We start from the raw sequence: 17,941 nt of genomic DNA, 5'->3' as shown, positions 1-17,941 counted from the left end.
CTTTGATTTTGAGATGTAATTGCTAACTTTACTTTCGTGCTTATGTGCAGAGTTTTGTTTTGCTTTTGACTTTTAATGATTTTGCTTCTAATGTAAATTTAGAAACGTTTTCGGCTGCATAAATAAAGAAATTTTGTCATGCATACCTTTTTATCAACCAGAAAAATATTAGTGTTGCACAACGTATTGGTACACTAAAAGTCAATGAGGCTGACCTACGACATCGGGCCGAGCCAGTTTTTTCTGGATATTTATTATCAAATGTTGTCTCGAAATATCACATTTACGCTCCATAACTGTTAAGTTTGCCACTCATAAAGTACGAATTTGTATCGTGCAAGTGTTTTCAACTAGTATTTAAAAACATCAATTACTACACAATATCAAATTTCCCGATTCTTATGACAGCTTCTATTCTCTTATGCAGCATAAATGTGCTTTCAACTAAAAAGAAAATCTTAGATGTAAAGTTATTTAATAAATGGTAACAAAGCAATGTTATTTAGAAAAGCCTAGTTTTAACTATAGTGTAATAGAAATAATTAGGAGTGGGATATTGAATCAAACTTCTGATTGTAAAAATTTTAGTTCACACATATTCATAATTTTGTCCTCATCATTTTCTGTGTTTAGTATTTATTGAATAAGTATTTTTTTGTGTCTGCATTTTTGTTTCATTATTTTGAAATTAAATGTATAAAATTTTAATACATTACCAGAATATTGCTTTTATATTCAAGTGCTAAATATTTATATATTTTTAGTCTGCCGATAGTGAGTTTGCTTTGAAAATCTGCTGTCAATAAGTACTATCTTTTATGGATTAGGTCAATTTTTTAATGCCTGTGATTGTTAGACCTCTGCATAATAATATTTATATTGAATATTATAGTACACTGCTTGAGATTTTTGTCTGAAAATTATTTACTTTGTTTGAAATATTTCCTGTAGCTGTTTTTAATCGAGTCTGGAGGAACAAAATTATGTGTGGTAGAGTCTTGGAAGTCTGATGTTTGTTTTAATTGTAGCTGTCAAAAATCTTTGACATTCTTGGAAGATTTTTTTTTTCTGTTTTTTTTTTTTTTTTTATTGTAGAAAAGTCTTTTGTCATTAAGAGCATTCTTAACTGTCCCAATGGAGTTGTTTCCTTCAATCAAAAGTAGTACTACTGTTTCACTGAAATTGATAGAATATGCAAAAAAAAAAAAAAAAAAAAACATGGACCCAGAAAATTCTTTCATTTTCCCAACAGTTATTTTTTAATTATTTTAATGTCTGACTTTTCAAACAAGGCGTGGTCTTGATGACGTCACAAATGATGCATTTTAGCGCATCTTTCTACAGCATTTCCACGTTATGATAATCAAGAAGCGAATTAATTATTGCACTCTACTCTTGCTATCAACTATATTGTCACTAATACACGTGAGTAAAGAAGCAATTTAAGTATTTTGCTCAGTGAATGGCAACACTGAATGGCATTTCAACATTTGTGGTGTCATCGGTAGAAGCGTAAACAATGAAAGTGCACCGATTTAAGTAATTTTTTTTAATATTAAACTTAAACAAATTATTTAAGAAATAATCTGATCCTATGTTTTTAAGCATGATGCTCTTTCAGAAAAAAAAAAATACTTTTAAAATTTTGAAAACTTTCCCATTGTATCCTAAAGAATTTAGCAGGCTTGGAAATTTGAGGATTTTTCTTCTTCTACAAATATTTTATTTTTAAACTAGTTTATTGAACTTAAAAGTTATAAAAGATCTATTTTCACAAGCAAAATTTTTAAAATAACCTCTTTTAAGATATGGAACCAAAGAGACCGTTCTTACAATTTTATAAATTAAATTTGTCAAGGGGTTGCTTTTGTGACACAATTGTGAAGAAGACGTACAGTGGATCCACTTTGTGTCTAAATCAATCCATGATATCATTGTCGTTTTAAATTACTTTTTCCCTGCTTTTACACCAAGATATTCATTTCAGGGAACTTGTATTGAAGTTAAAAGTTGACTTGAAAAGATTTTCAAAGTTCAATTAAGGTTTTCTACTCCCTAGGTCCCTTGTATTTTCTAAGAAAATGGTTTTTGTGACTTCCTTTGTGTACCCTATAATCAGTTCCATAGTTAATCCAAGTGGCACTAGAAAAAGTAAATGAACAATTATTATTATGATGACTGAATTAGAAGGTAGAGAAGATTGTAATTTGGTGAAAGAAAAAGTTGCATATAAAATTATCAAAAAATCTTAGTGTTAAAACATAAACAAAAAGTGAATGTATGTTAGTAAAGCTCAGAATTAGCAAAGAGCATGTCAATTGCAGTGCATTCAAAATTTGAAGTAACAATGATGTATCATTACTAGGATATCATACTTAAAAAGAAAAAATCATGTTGTAAAAATATAGTTGTTGTGTAAAGCAAAAGGAAAAAAAAAAACTAAAAACTTTTTTCCCTACAAGATGCTCTATTAAAAGAACTCTTCAATTCTGTACATAATGTACAATTTCAAATTGCACTCCCCCCCCCCCCATTCAGATCATAAAAGCTTATAGTGCTTGTTGAATGTGTCATGAAAATATTTTTGAGAATTCTGTAATAGTTTTAACCTGTCAGTACCAGCTTTTGTGCACTGCACTATCTCTTCATCTTTTTAAAGTTGTGAAATATCTTCAAAACTCTTTTTACTCAGGCAGCTTGAATTTAGCCTGCATAGAAGGTGGGTGCAATGCACAGATTGATTGTGAAGAAATAAAAGGCAGAATAAAGGCTGGTGCTGAAAGGCTAAAAATAAAATTATTTCTTTTTATCTATAGCGTGTAAATTCCAGTTGTGAGTGCCATTGCTTTATATGTATTAGATTAGTTATAATGTATGGGTACAACTTGCAGCATAAATTTGTTCATATGGGGAACCTTTATATGATTGAATAAATAAAAATTTTTGATGAGAGTTTTTAATCACAAGTGTATAGTAGCACTCCAATTATCTGAACGGATTTGGGATTCACCCATCTCAGATACATGGAAATTTGGACAGTAGGATCTAGTCCCATTCCACTTCTGTTTTTCAAAAAAATAATTTATAGAAAAACTCTTTTTTGCTGTTTATAAAATCAAGTGTGGCAAACAAATGATGAAGTTCTGTGTTGAAAGTGATAAAAAATATATTTATAAATTGCTCACACATTAACTGTATTGAATAAATATAGTGGAATCCCATTACAACAAACTTCAAGGGAACGCAAATTTTGTTCGCTAATCGCTATTACAAGAATTTTGTTGTTACGAAATTTAGCCAATTGTAATGGCAATTAAAACGCCACTAAACATTTATTTCATTAAAACTGATATTTTGTTGTATTGGTATTCTCTGCAAAAAGACTTTACTATAGTTTTTCATTTTCAAATTTCCAATGTTTTTTAAAATCTCTCTAATTATATTAGGATAATTGGGAATTATGTTAATTATTGGTTATATATCTTTTCACTAGCAACAATAGCGGCACATCTAATTAAAACAAAATTAGTTAAATGAAGGTTTAAAGGAAATATATCTTTTAACTGATTTATTCTCCAATACTAGTCTAGTATGCACAAAATATGTGATCTTATGTTTACTGGTTGGTTTTTATAGTCTAAAGTAATAGTATGTAGTTAAAATTTAAAAATGTTTCTTCTAATTTGAGAAATTTTAGTGATGTACCGCTGTTGATTATCCTATTGTTTATGCATCACCACGCACCATGTAAACTAGCCTGAGCAAAACCTGATCTTGCTAGATTTTTTTAAAAATTGTCTTTTGATTTCACTAAGATCTATCAAAGAAAATCTTAGTGTCTCAGTTAAAAATGTCATTTTTATCCTGTTATTGATCGTATTTTCCTTCTTTAAATCCACTAACCAGTAATATTTATGGGAAGTCAATTGTGTTTCTCTAAAAATTGAACTTCTATGACTTTAGTTTTGAAGGGTATTGTTTAAATTTCTTGAATAGTTTCAACAAAATATCTCTGAAATGTCAACTTCATTAATTTTATAATCTATGAATGTATTTAGTATGTTCCTAAATGGATGTATAAAAATGTCACTTTTATTTGAATCATTAATTTTGTACTCAGCTGATATGCCTTTTATGATTTTTACAATTTTGAATCCTGCATAGCCAGGTAGCAGAAGCAGTGCGATGCAGTGACACATGTGGCAGATTCTTGAGAAAGCTACAGCCTATTTCTTAGTTGAAGGAGAAAAGAAAACAAAAGGGAGGGGGGAGAATAATGGGAGAGGACTGCAATTGCTTGATTAGGTACTGTGTTTGATCACCCTTTATCTTTTCAGAATGCACTATTTCTCTTTAACTAAGAAAAGTTATTTTATACAAGAATTGTGTAGTGAAATGAATTTTGAATAAAAACTTTTTAATAAATTTTATTATATAATCCTTTAAAATTTATTTTAATGGTGTTTGCATCAATTGAAAAAAAAAAAGCTGATTGCAAAAAATTAATTTTTTTCCCCCATTTGCTTAAAACTTAAAAAAATATTTTGTGTTTGTTTATTGCTTTTGAATTTTGGAGTATCTTAAATATTGAATGATTTGGCAATGGAGATGGGGGAAGTTTTTTCTTCTTTAAAAAATTATATATATATATATATATATATATATATATATATATATTTAATGATAAACAGGTAATCTGAAAACGTCCTTATGCAAGTTGAACTTCAGTGTGGCAAACCTGAGCGTAAATGTGATATTTTGACCAACTTTTCAAAAAGTCTCCAAGTATCAACAATATTTCAGATCTCCGTTATTAAAATTTCACTTTAATTTTTGTTCATAAACTGTTATTTAAATTTCGTGATGTGTATGTGACAGGGGCGGATCTAGATGGGGGCCATGGCCCTTCCCAAAGCCTTGTGATTGTAGGAATTTTTTTTTAACAAAAAAAAAGAAAAAATATTATGAGAAGATAACAAAATTTAGCACATGTGTTTTACTGAAAAAGAAGTGTAGGCCTTAACTGGGAGATAAATTATATCCCTATCCTCAAAACAAACTTTTATTTCCAAAATTTTTCTCCATCTTTTACATCATTTCTCGATTCAAACTACAGACACTTGGACGATCTCTAAATGCTGCTGTTCTCAGAGTATACCTATTGTTCACAAGAACAAAGAGAGCCTAAATTTTCGTTTTTATGGCTTTAATTTCAAAACTAGGGGGAGAACTCCCTTTTCCTATGCCCTTTCACAAATGCAGCAAAAAATTGCATTTTAAGTCTTTTATTTGGAAAAAATGTCGACGGAAACTAGCTTATCCAGCCCTTATCACTTAACTTGCTTAAAAGCAACTTAAATGAATTTTTTTGGAACTTCAATTACAAACGATTTTTAATAGGACCCCCCTCCCTCCTTAGTTTATATCGTGATGATAGCTTAAAAAGAAGGTTTTTGGAGGAGCTCACGAATCTTCCACCCCTTTCTAAAATATGTATAAATATAGCTAAAAATGGAATTTTTAGAGCCTCAAAGGCAAAATATTTCCAGAAAGGAAGGATTCTAAGAACCTTCACACTTCCTTTAATGTAAGCAAACATTACCTAAAGGTGCATTTATAGGCTGGACAGCTGAAGAGCAAGAAGAGCACCCCTCCTCTTCTAACTTCTTAACGTATAATGACAGAATATTTTGGTTTCTAAGCTTTATTTTCAAAAAGTATTTTGGGGCCAACGCCCGAAACCTGACCTTTCTCCGTACATCATCAAAAATAGACAAAATGCGTTTTTAGTTTCATAATTTTCAAAAATTACTCGGAAATTTAAATTTTTAAACATTTCCGAGGGAGATTCCTAAATCCACCCCCTCACCTAATGTCTCCATACCCCGAAAATCGAGTTTTTAAAACTTCATTTTAATAAATTTTTTGGGGAGTTCGGAGTTTGTTCAAAATTTTCGGATGGCCCCTCCCAAAACAATCGGTTGGATCCGCCACTGGTATGTGATGTATATCCCAATTCAGTGAACTAGGTTTTTTGCATTTATATTGTGAGGGCATACCTGCAGAAAGCTGTGAAGAAAAATGCTAGTGTGTTCACTCACAAATTCAGTGTCCAAGTCATTTAGATTTATTACAAATTGTACTCAATTTTTATCTGTATGATCATAATTAATCATTTTTATTGGTATTGTACAAAAACTCAGGCTCATAAACTACAGTGGCTATGGGCCTGGGAAAAGTATTTCTGTATGTAATATATTTTCAATTCATGAATCATAGCTCTTCAGTCAACAAATGAGAAATTGTTTCAAAACATGTATGTTTTTAATCATTATGTTAATCACTTTATGTACATAAATTCATCCTCAGAAAAAGAGAGAGTTTCTGTTAATGGGAAGCTAAAAACATTCTGTATTGTCAATTTTGTATACCTAAATTACTTCTTTCAGTACCTCAATAAACACCAGTTTACTTTAGTGTTCCATTATTATGGATCATTTTTATTGAGTGAAATATTGTGTTATGATGTGAAAAACTTCCGCAAGGAGAAGGTATCCTGCGTGTATGACAGGAGAGGGAAAGTTTCCTATATTTTTTGAAAAGGAGGAGAAAGTCTTCCATATTTTACAAGTTGTCTCGTGATTGTTATCCACAGTGATGAGTTCTCTGCTGAATTCTACTCCAGGCAAAGGAAAGGTACCCTAGTAATATGGCTAAAACCTGTTTTTTCTTTTTAAATTAAATTGACTGTTTGGTTCCCTTGATGGAGAAAGTATGCTCTCGCTACACTCATGCCCATCATATCAGTAATTTCCATACTCAATTCAAATTATTTTGAAAAATATATAAAAAATAAATACATTGATTTTTCATAGCCGACGAGGGCCCCTCCCTTGACCCTTTAAATGAAGGGTCTATTACACCTCTGATTATATCAGTTTGTTCATGGAAGTTTTAGCTTCAAGTGAACCTGACTGAATATAAGTTTTTTTCTTATAGAGCAGAAGAGATTCCGAGGATTGTTGTACTGTGATGGCCACTTATCTTAATCAGGTTTCTTCTGAACAGTTTTGATTCAATAATTCAAAAATTAATTAATATTTGATGTCAGTTTTAGTCAAGCAAGTTGAAATATCGTCAGAAGTATCCGTTCGTTCAAAATATGCATTTGATTGCAAAGGAGTATGAAGAAGCAATTAAAAAATTCAAATTCAACTTTGAAAAAATTTACCCATTGAATAATTCAAGTACCATTTTTTCAGTGTTATAAAAAAGAATTAAAAAAAAAAAAACGACTGAGTTGCGAATGTAGAATCAAGAGGGAAAATTGAAAATCCTTTTAAAAGCCTTATACTATTAAAAATCAATTACAAGTCTTTTATTTGTTAACAAATAGAAACTAGCAAGAGATAAAAATTTTAACTCAATGCTTTTAATTTCCTTGTTGGCCAACAATGAATTCGGTTACGAATCGCGTGAACAAAGGCTTCGTCGTACTTAAAACTTGATTTGAAAAAACGTTATTATTCGAATTCTATACAGCATACAAGTTTCAAAAACATTCTCTCAGACGCAGAAAAAATTACTCTTAATTTTGGTACTAAATTTTTAAATTTTTAAATATGTTTTCACTGCAAAATCCACAGCAAACTTTTTAGAGGTTTTCAACTAATATCTTCGTTAATTAGTGTCATCCAAAGACGCAATGTAGCTAAAAACACTTGATCAACCCTCCTTTCGAGCAATTTTTTTTTTCAAAATCGGTCCATCCAATTCTTTTAGACACTAGAGTGTCATTACACTTAGACACGTCAAACTTATTACCCCCTTCCTTTGTATGTCGGAGGGTTAACCCGTAACAAGGGAAGCGAAAAAGTGGGACGTAATAGAGGACGTGAGGTCTCAGAGACCGTTCTATTTGCAAATTTTTTTAAAATCATGTAATTAAGATACAATCCTGTAATTTTCCTTAGATGTTCTATTAACCGTTATTAGTATGGGAAAAAAGTTTTGAATTTTTATTTGAAATATACCTTTTCCAAGGAAATTTTGCTAGTCTTAAGATTTTTCGAGAAAATCATATGCTGCGGTAAGTAACTAACTACTCGTAATAAAAATGAATCTATCATTTATTAATTATTTCATTTTAGTTCTTTAACATATACAGAACATTTTAGTACCTGCAAATTGATTATTATCACGCTACGGGAAAATTGTGACATCTTGTAACTATTAGTATTTCACATCGTATTTCCAGGAATAATTCAGCCTTTATTGTCCCTAGAATATCATTGCGTAACTTTTGTAAACATTTCAAACAACTCTCAACCTTATCTAGAATTTTTTTGCAGCTCTTCCACTTAACGCGAATAAGATAAATGAACCTATATCCGCGGTTCGAACGCTAAGAGCCATATCTACTACTGCCAAAAAATGTAGCACTCAGATGGTCTTGCCTAAGCAAGGGGGGTGTCACACAAAACAAAAAGCTATCTGGGAAAAACCATTCAATCGGACTGAAAATGAAATAGGGTGGTCGGAACTTTTGACCGGTCTGTGAGACCCCTCTGTTAAAAGTTAAAAATATTTTTAAAAAAAGCAGTGATAGCGGCATGATTTAAATAACCAGTAGCTCTTTAATATTGATGCTGGATTTTGTTCTGATTTTAAGAATTTGATTCATTAAAACCCCGGCTGATTCAATTCGCAACTCCAACGAACTATAGGGGGCACTGAAGTCACTGTCTAATGGCGGACTTAAAAACTAAAACAAACGCACATGGTAACGAAGAAAATGCTAAAAGTGTGATTTTTGTTCGTACGTATGATTTTTTCGCTTTATTCTTTTTAAATTAATTTTCAAAGTCTTGTTGATATTCTGACCCACGTAGAAAGAAATGAGAATTCGAGAAGCATTACTAAACGTCAAACATTAATGCGAAGTACGTAGTTCATAGTTCTAAGCAGCCATTTTCACGATGTTGAATTCGATATTTATCAATTCTTGATAAAACTAAATAATAATTGTGGCCTGACAAGAATAACAATTAATGCTAGAAAATTTAATATGACATTACAAATTATTACCAGAAGAAGATGATACTTCTTTGCTTTGGCTAGCGCTTATTGTTTTCCATTTGTAGCTGAGTTATTTCTCTCGAATTCCCGATCGGTTAATTTAAATATTTTCTGTTTCGATTTTTCTAATTTCTGAGTTACGATTTAATTGTGTCATGTTATGAAAATCATCAACAAAATTCTCACGGATATATGGTGGTAGTTTTCTTTTCAGTTGATTGACCATTATTTCTTTTCACTTATCGAATTCTGTAATCTTACTACCATTTTATTCCACTCATGATAAAAATTAAAAATGGTTTAACTAAAAACGCGAAATCTCGCCAAGGCTACTTTGCTCGCACTATACTAAAACTATAACCCTAAACAAATTTGGCGAAACCTTTCAGCTGAGAATAAAAGGAATAAAGTAAATTCTTTCTCGGTTATTCATTTTGTTCTACGATAATATATTCCAGAAAATATTTTGCATACCGTCAATTCCAACTAAATGCTGCTGTAAAATATGGTAAGTTTAATTAATTTAAGATTAAAAAACCCCCCATATTCTTACAAATTTATACAAAACAATAAAATTTTTTACCTTGTATAACGTTATCCAAGTTTGTTAATCCAGAATTTTCGCTTTCACCAATTATTAAGGAAATAATGAAAACTAACATTATTTTGAGAAGCTCGAGAATACTACTAAGGGACGAATTAATTTCTGTAGCTGAAAGCAAACTAAGACACATCGATTGCGTTAATAAATACTCAGAACAAACTGCCTGTGTTTACGTCAACAGACACACGTGGAACGCAACGTGGCAAGGTTTTAGTTTCATTTGCAGTTTTGTAAATCACCGCAAGGTAGCATATTCGAGCGCTGGAGTTCCGAATTGCGTTGGTGATTGTTCACTGTAAGCAATTATTAGCGGTACATGAATTGTTTTTATTATTTTCTGCAAATTTGGTGAAATCCGAAAATTTGCTGTGGTAACCCCCCAAGCAGTGCAACAATGAAAAATCAGATCCGAAATGGCTAAACTTAAGCTGATGCGTCGGCCTATCTATATAGCGGCTCTATTTCGCACTGCATTAACCATTGACATCATCAATAGGACTGGTGCAACCGGTTGTTCCATGCGAGCCAGCCTGATTTAAGTGTAAACCTGGGCTTTGGGGCTCCCAAAAAATTGTATTCTAGCATCAGTTTAATAAAAAAAAATTGAATTCTGATATTTTTAATTCAAATTATGTTTTTCGCAATCATGAGTTTAGGCAGGACCCTATTCATTGGAGTTATTGTTTCTGGAAACGGCACCTGTCCCCTCAAGCCTTCCCCTCCTCCTGGGCGGTTACGTGTGTATAGTTGTGTGTGTGTGTGTAGGCGTGCGTACATGAATGTGTAGGCTAGGTTTGTGTGTGAACGTAGGCGTGAGTATGTGTGTAAAGGCGGGTGTGTGTGTGTCAGTGATGTGTGTGTAAAAGCGCGCGTGTGTGAGTGAGTGCGCGTGTGTGTAGGACATGCACGCTACCGGACTCCGGCGGACAGTGGTCAGGACCAGAGGAGGCACGCTAGCAGAGGCTGACGGGCGGCGGCAGCGCTGCAGAGGCCCCTCAGCTGAAAAAGGAACCACAACATCAAGGACGGTCAAATGAAAACAATTAGCAATCGTGATTGCTCAAAAAGGAGGGGGGGTCATCAGTTTTTTTTAATGGTACGCAGTTTTTCTTGGGCGGGGGGGGGGGGAACCTGTGCAATGACAAGATGTGCTATTGAGCACGTTCTTTGGTTCTGCAAGTCAAGGGGGCCTCCACAAGTTTGTAACGCCTGAGTGCTGTCATGTCAGTAAACAATCATGATGAAGATATAATGTCATCGTCTCGCGGGGTTGGACTTCTTTATTAACATATGAGACAATAATACAAGAAAGAATTACAGCGCAAAAGAGAGGACTAGGAATAATCGAACACTAGGAATAATCGAACTCACGACTTCCTGCATTCGATTCTGGCTTACGGAGGCTCCGTTGAGAGTCTAAATGGGAAGATTAGGTGCTGTTATTGTCCGTTCTCGAAAGCAAAGACTACCACTCAAGACAGATTCCATTTCAAAAAGGGGTGATAGGTTGAGGATGGGCACTTACCGCTCGCACTTATACAAATACAAAAGTGACAACCAGCAACAGGCTCTGGGCCCAGCTAGACTGGTCCTAGTCAATTGTGCTGTCTTTGAACACGTTATTTTGAACCTTTTACTTCCAGGTTTCCCTCCCTATTTTAATAAAATCACAGCAAGCCTGCAGAAGGACCAATATTTGAGTAAAAATGAGCTTTCAACAAAGCCATCTGACTTGACGGACTTGAATCCTGAATTATTCGATTTGTGGCTTCAGTGCCAATGCATTAGAAGAATTTAAAGCCTACTGAAGTTTAAAAGCTTATTACCTTTTCTCTTGTGGATGTATTTCGGATTTTTTATGTGTAAAATTTCGGCGATATATGTGCGGTGACTGAAACGATAAGTAAAAATCATGTTTAGCATACCGGCGTCTGTCCAAATATTTTTGCAATGACCTTGTTTTGTGCGCGTTTAATTATATAAATGTAAAATTCGATTCATTTTCTAAAGGAATGATTTTTGTTTCGAATATCATATTTTCTATGAAATTGATCCCAGAATTTATGCTAAACTTGGTCTCCTAAAAAATAAAAAATTTTTAGTGCAGTTTTTCAAGAGCAGATTAATTGTTGAATTGTTAGAACTTCATGAGCAAAAAAAGACAACACACCAGACACAGATTCAGTTTTCACACTTGCTAATAAAACTGAATTATTGGTGAACATTTTAAATAAATGGAAGAATAGAAGAAATTTTTGGCTCTCAAAAACTAAACATGCCTTAACATAAAAGTAGTAGAAAGCATAAATAATAAAATAATTAGTGTTTTTACTGTTTAGAATAGATGCTGGATATTGAGTATGTGTATTATCTGCAAAGATAAATGATTATTCTGATTTTGAAATATTTAGAAAAACTTCCTTTGCCAACTTTTTAATCTTCTGAATATTGATAAAAGTTATCCTTCTCGTACAACTCAGATTTATAACATGAATTGTGGAGTATATCTGCTAATTTGCATAGTAAGTTTTCAGTCATGGAAGTTTTTAAGACAGACCTATCATTTAAGGGTCAACTGCCTCCCCCCCCCCCCTCAGGCTTGTCATTTCGAGTTTTCCAAGGAGGAGCAAGCAATGCAAAACCCTTTTACATGTAAAAACATTAATTTTTCAATAGCCAGCTTTGAAAAATTAATGTTTTTTTCATAAAAGAGTGCAGTTTTTTGTTGTTTTCCAATAAAAACTTGCATTAAATATAGCCCTTTGCCCCCTCCCCGAAAAATTCAAAACGACAGGCTTGTTTTTTGAATCTTTACAACAGTCCTAAATAAACTGTTATTTATTGTGGTAAATTAATTCCAATTCGTAAAGCAATATGTGATTCCATTTTGAGCAGGATTCTTTTTTGTAGTTATTGTAGAAAATTCGTTTTTGATCTCTTAAATACTTGGTTTTAACAAGACGGGTAGGTTTGTGCCAAGCCTGATCGGTGCCCTTGTGCAAGTGTCTTTTAGGCACCTTTATGCTGTGACGTTCAGGAAAATCTAGTTAACACCTGTAGTGAGGTTTTGTCGACAAATATAGAGAAGAAAAAATACGGTTAAATTTAATTGTATGTTTTGGTTCATAGCTCGAAGTTCTCTCGAGTTCAGTAGCTCACCTGAAATGCTAATTCGCTTCCGGAAAATAAAATACAGTGCACCATTTATACTTATCTTTTTTATATGTTCTTATCAATTATACGTTTTTTAAATTGGTCCCTGAAGAGTCTAATACACATTAACCTATACTTATAATACATGTTTTTCATTTGTTTGCTTTTTTCATACAGTCCCTGCAAAAACGTATAAACGTGCTTTACTGTATTCTAATACTGAAGTTAACGCCACTCTAAATTTCTCTCTAATCTTTAACTGATGAATAATTAATAAAATTTTTATGAATATCAAAACATAACAGGGTACTGACTATATTTCAAAATTGAAGCATAATAACATAGAGGATATTTCACCTCAAAAACTGAAATTTAATTTTTTTCCTGCGAAATAATTCTTAGGTACGGAATCGTTAAAAAGGCGTTGAATTTAATATCTAAAACAAATGCATTGTGCAAAGCTCTATTTTTTTAAATGCGATATCCAAATAGTTAAAGAAAATGGTGGTGGAGAGGGAGAATCAAGGTTTTTAATTTTTGGTCAAGTGGTCACTTGATGGAACTAAAAGGTTAACCAAATTATTGTCTACAGTATTACAATATATAAATATTACACACAAGTAAATAATATGTAATGTACTTATTTTTATGTATGATAACATGAAGCAGCCAAATTACCACAAATGATAGTTAAAAATCTGAAAAATACGCATTGCACAGATTATAATCCAACATATTTACCACAAACAATGGCACAGCCAAAGGTAGATCCAGGGAGTTAGAACCCTCTCCGAAATGAGAAAGAAACTTCAAAAATGGAAAAGGTCAATTTTTTACGCGTAGTTTTCTTACATAGCACAAAAAAAAAAAAAAAAAAAAAACTAATTCGAGTGCATAGAATTCCATATACAGTGAAATCCCATTACAACGAAATTTTCATTACAAGGAACAAAATGTGCGGTCCCATTTTAAAACGTATTAAGATGATGTATAAAACATCTCATTTTAACAAAGACATTTTTTTCAAAAATTTGTTCCACGAAAATTTTTTTTCAACGTCATTTCGAATATTTTGTACTTAATGCTGTTTTCAGAAACTAAAAAACAACTTTCACAAGTCGCTATGTGAAAACTCCATTTGTACTTTCAAAACAGAGCCATTCAAGGTGGAAATGCACTCATACTGAAACATGGGTTTATGTGTGACAACAAAAGCTAGTGTCTATCCAAGCGCTGTTGATTTCTGCACACCAAACACAAGGCACCTTGCGAATTCGGAAAGGGTTCTTGTGGTCAGTATAATAACGATTATCAATTAGAATCTTTTATAATGTCTACTGGGACCAAATGTCTCGCATAAAAGAAAATAGCAACACTTTTTGTGATGACGACCAGTGAATAAAAGTTCAGTGTTCAATATTTTAATTTTTTTTTCAGAATAATTAATGTGTTAATTATATTTTAGATTTTTTGTTACTGTAAAAGTTGCATATTTATGTATATTAGGGTGTAGGTTTGTAAAACTGACACTTTTATGAAAATAAAGTAAGTTTTTAGACGATTCCGTTACAATGAAATATTTTATCAATCCCTTGGAGTTCGTTGCAATGGGATTTCACTGCATTTCTTTTACTTATGTAATGCAAGGATCGATTGAATTTCCGTTTTTCATTAAAAAGAAAAAAAACCTAAGGATTTCACAAAACAATGATGTTACGATTAAGACAATTATTCGATAGCGATTATGGGAGGGAAGGAACTATAGATCCGGGCCTAGGCCGGACATATAAAGGTGGGGTAGATTATTGCAAGGCCGTAGCTAGGATTTTATTTCGGGGGGGGGGGAGGGATTTATAACGAGGAAAGTTTATAGATAAAAATGCAAAGGGCAGAGGCCCGGTAGCAGATGTTAATTTATTCTGTTAAGTCCTCTCTCTCAATTGCCAGACTGTCATCAAACCCGTTAGAGTTATAAAGGTAGGGTACTCTGTTCTAAGGAGAAGAGGTGGTTTCTGTGCCAACTCATTCTTTTTACCTACCCCAACAACTGTTTGATAATTTTTAGGTTATCATAGCTATGGGCTTAGAACCCATAAAATTCGACATAATCATGAATTTTTCATATGAGGGCTGATTTTCACTTATAACATATACATGTCAGCAGTGCTGCAATTAAGAAAAAATGTTTGAGGGGACTCATTAAAAGAAAAGGTGGTTTCCAACCAATTGACATCACATTTGCATTTATTACAGTAAAAAAAAACAATTATACTACAACTATAGCATTGTGTGTAAGTATAAATATGTATGTATGTAAAAAGGAGCAATAGAAATTTTATTGGAAATAAAAGTTTTTATTTGAATGTGTTATTTTTGTGCCTTCCATTCAAAATTAAATTGATTTCGATGATTTTTGAATGATAAAGCATCAAAAAGTTTTTCTCCCACAATGGGCAGATACAGTGGAACTCCATTCTGCTGGTCTGTGAAAAAGACTACTGATACGTTAAAATATTCCGGATTTACTTTACCCTTTTTCAGAAAGTCCACATGATTGTTTTTCTACAAACAGATCAAAATAATTTTCCAGCTACAAGACTCACAGAATTTTTTTTAAAGATAAATGTTTTATAGCTGTTTAAAGCCGCTCTGGCATCCTTTTTGCACTGTCTAATTTTTATTTGTCTGTGAGAAGGATTTCCTCTGACCGTCCAATATTCCTTCATGGCAATTGAGGACTAGAGCTGCCGGTACCCTTCTTGAAATTATTCCAGCAGTTGGTGACACGTGACGTCTCATTAAATAACGAATTCCTTCAAGATCAGATTAACTGAACGCCTTTGATGATAATAATGAAAACAAAGAAGATATAATCGAGAATGTCCCCACAGATGATTAAGCAATTTTAAGTACAAAAACTCTAAAGCTATTTACATTTGTAAATGCCAACCAAGAAGTGAATTTGTAAAAAAATGTTAACGAATCGTGCTATAAATGATATTGTATCAAAAAACAAGTAAAAAGATTACACATTTCCCCCCTACTTCATTGGATAAGAGTCTATTTTTAAACAATGTGTTCAGATTTTGAACAAGGCCCTGATTTTAAGTTTTCCACTTTGGAACATTTTTCATCACTGGTTCTACAGAAAGCGTTAAATCAAGTTTTCACTAAACCATAATTTTCTATTCATTCTGAAAACTTAATACTGTTATCTCTGACATATATCAGCACATGGGATCAAAATAAAAATAAGTGGCACATTCATTAATGGAATTCACATTTTAGATCAAATTAAATTTCAAACCAGTTAAAAGAGTTGACACAGATAAAGCAAAATGAACTTAAAATTTTAACACAAACCATGAACTATTAAGTTTGAATTTATTTCTGTCCATGTGGTAAAAATACATTATGTGATAATCATATGGTCTAATTTAGTGAGAAACTTTATATTTAGAATATACTACTATGTTACTCCGTCCTTGGTTGCAGAAAAGAGTCCATATTTCTGTTGTCAAATTCAATGCATCCTTATGAAGTGCAAATAGTTCTTCCAAATTTTCATACCAACAAGATCATTCGCAGGGCAGAATTTTAAAGACTAACTCTGTCTCTGAACAAATGATCCAGCTAGTGAAAATTTTCCTTGTGTTTCTGATACAACTTTTTTGGCACTTCTCATCCGTAGAGAATCATAAAAAGCTTATTAAGCTCGCGGTAGTGTTTGCAATTGGGTAGTAAAAAAATTACCATCGTAATGAAAAAAATAAAACGAGGAACACATAAAAAGACTCACATCAATGTAATTAAACAGGAAAGCTGTTCTGATCAACATAATAAAAAACTATTAAATTTATAAATAGATCAAACATTTCAGTTAAGGAATTTTATTCATCTATTTTCAGTACTTATATCTGAGTAACATTAAAATATCAGTAGGGGAGTTACACTGAAAGTATTAAGTGCCTGAACATTAAACAGGACTAAAGCCCCCTATAAATGATCGCTTAAATTTTTATATTAAACGCCGCATTTTTTAAGCGCTACAGGGGCGAAACGTTTGCGAGACTGTCCCGGGATTACATTCTTTTTCGATAGAACATGTATTAAGTACATATCCTTTGCCTCTTTTGGGAATTGTCATAACTATACAAACGTTCAAGAATAATAAATTTTTAATAAAGAACATTTAAGCATAAATCCAAGGGGAAATTTTTGACAACATGGTCTGTAGAGTTGGAGGGGAAATGAAAGAGTCCGGCAATTTAGAGCCTTCGACTCCGACTCCTTTACCCCAAAATCAGTCCCACTCCGGCTCCGTAGTCTGATCAAAATTTATTGCTTAAGAAACACTGAAAAACTTAATAGCAGCAGAAAATAACACCTACACTGCACAGCAAAAGAAATAGTATAGAAGGCAACAAAAGTCAAACAAACAATTCCCAAAAACAAAGGGAGGAGGGGGAGAGAGTTCATAAAATTTGTGGCAAACTGTTTATTTTGTGACTTTGACTTTTCTAATCTCAATGTGATGAGTTTTACTGAGAGGAAAAAGTGCAACGAAGTTCGTTTAGCATGAAATTGAATAGCAACACAACGCGGAGCAAGTCGGTTCAGTGATTATAAAAAAAAATTTTAGAATCTAAACATTGCGTATTGTGGTTAAACGTAACACGAAATGTAATGACAAAATTTATGACAAGGCAAAAAAGTTATATGATGAAGGGATGGAAAAAAAAAAAAAAAGCAGAAATAACACCCACACTACGGGCAAACGAAGTTGTGACTTTGACTCGTCGAGAATGCAAATAATTTTTGATGCAACGCAAACGTAATAACAATAATAGCAACATAGCGTAAACATCGTGGATGGGTGAGTGAAGTAAACAAAATTTAATCTCACTCTAAAAAAGAATCTGTACATAAAATTAACAAAATACTGGTTGTATTAGTCACTTCAACTTATCTAGTATTAAAATAAATGCTCATCAATGCCAAGAAATTAGTTGAACAGTGCCTAATTCAACAAAAGTTAGATCACACGCAGCATTACGATGTAAAAACATGGAAGCGAACGAGATGCTTTGACAGCCGAGTGAACAG

The 17,941-nt window shown here is 32.6% G+C and overlaps 1 protein-coding gene across 1 annotated transcript in view; it reads left to right on the top strand.

Annotated features, from left to right (window-relative positions):
* The window catches only part of LOC129228499 (uncharacterized), a 72,001-nt gene that overhangs the window by 10,529 nt on the left and 43,531 nt on the right, over positions 1 to 17,941 (top strand). The gene's annotated exons all lie outside the window — the stretch shown is intronic.

The sequence above is a fragment of the Uloborus diversus genome, chromosome 8, assembly GCF_026930045.1.
Source record: "Uloborus diversus isolate 005 chromosome 8, Udiv.v.3.1, whole genome shotgun sequence".
In the NCBI taxonomy this organism is placed as follows: Eukaryota; Metazoa; Arthropoda; class Arachnida; order Araneae; family Uloboridae; genus Uloborus; species Uloborus diversus.
The sequence above is the reverse complement of the archived record's forward strand: the minus strand, read 5'-3'. Positions and strand labels throughout refer to the sequence as shown.